Source organism: Callorhinus ursinus, unplaced genomic scaffold (genome assembly GCF_003265705.2).
Source record: "Callorhinus ursinus isolate GAN/ISIS: 27379988/994484 unplaced genomic scaffold, GSC_fseal_2.0 scaffold3, whole genome shotgun sequence".
In the NCBI taxonomy this organism is placed as follows: Eukaryota; Metazoa; Chordata; class Mammalia; order Carnivora; family Otariidae; genus Callorhinus; species Callorhinus ursinus.
In genome coordinates, this window is record NW_027397065.1 from 76,306,666 (window position 1) to 76,307,950 (window position 1,285).

The window sequence follows — 1,285 nt, forward strand, 5'->3', positions numbered from 1 at the left end:
GTCCGACTCCTCCGACTCCTCCTTTGCTTCAACCTTGGCTGGGGCCGCGGTGGCAGCAGGTGCAGAAGCAGGGGCAGCGGCCGCGGGAGCAGCGGCCACAAACGCAGATGGATCAGCCAAGAAGGCCTTGACCTTTTCAGCAAGTGAGAAAGTGTAATCAGTCTCCACAGACAAAGCCAGGACCCGCTTGTATCCATTGATGATAGAATGGGGCACTGACGCAACAGTCGGGTAACCTATCTGCAGACATACGCTGGCAACATTGCGGACACCCTCCAGGAAGCGAGAATGCAGAGTCTCCTCTGTGATGTCAAGCACTTCAGGGTTGTAGATGCTGCCATTGTCAAACACCTGCTGGATGATCAGCCCAAAGGAGAAGGGGGAGATGTTCAGCATGTTCAGCAGTGTGGCTTCGCTGGCTCCCACTTTGTCTCCGGTCTTAATCAGCTGCACATCACTCTGAAGAACAAGGGAACAGCTGGCAATCAACACCTGGACAGCCAGCAGGTCCACAGCAACCAAGCCCCCACCACCTGCCTGGCCAGCACTAGCAAGCCAAGTCCACTCACCAGGATTTCAATGGTGCCTCTGGAGATTTTAGTGGTGATGCCTAAAGCCTGGAAGAAGGAGGTCTTCTCGGGCCCCAGACCAGTGTTCTGGGCTGGCACAGTGACTTCACAGGGGGCTATGGCACCAGCACGGGCAGCAGCTGGCACCTTATTGGCCAGCAGCATGTCCCTGATCTCAGTGAGGTCCTCCTTGGTGAACACAAAGCCCACATTCCCCCGGATATGAGGCAACAGTTTCTCCAGAGCTGGGTTGTTCTCCAGATGCCCTCGGATGGCCTTGCGCATCATGGTGTTCTTGCCCATCAGCACGACAGCCTTCCCGCGGAGAGACATGCGGATCTGCTGCATCTGCTTTGAACCCACATTGTCTGCTCCCACAATGAAGCATTTCGGATAATCATCCAAAAGTTGGATGATCTTAAGGAAGTAGTTGGACTTCCAGGTCGCCCTGTCTTCCCTGGGCATCACGGCGGTGCGTCAGGGATTGCCACGCAGGGTTTAAAGACGATGTCACTCTCACGAGGACGCCTGGAGAGAGTCATGAGCTTTTTTTAAAGATTGTATTTATTTGTTTGTCAGAGAGAGAGAGAGAGAGAGAGAGCACAAGCAGGGGGAACGGCAAGCAGAGTGAGAGGTAGGACTCGATCCCAGGACCCTGGGATCATGACCTGAGCTGAAGGCAGGCACTTAACCGACTGAGCCACCCAGGTGCCCCA

At 55.0% G+C, this 1,285-nt stretch overlaps 1 pseudogene; it reads right to left on the reverse strand.

The window, feature by feature from the left end:
• Nucleotides 1-1,105, reverse strand: LOC112820446 (large ribosomal subunit protein uL10 pseudogene; annotated as a pseudogene).
• Nucleotides 1,106-1,285: the final 180 nt, after the last annotated feature.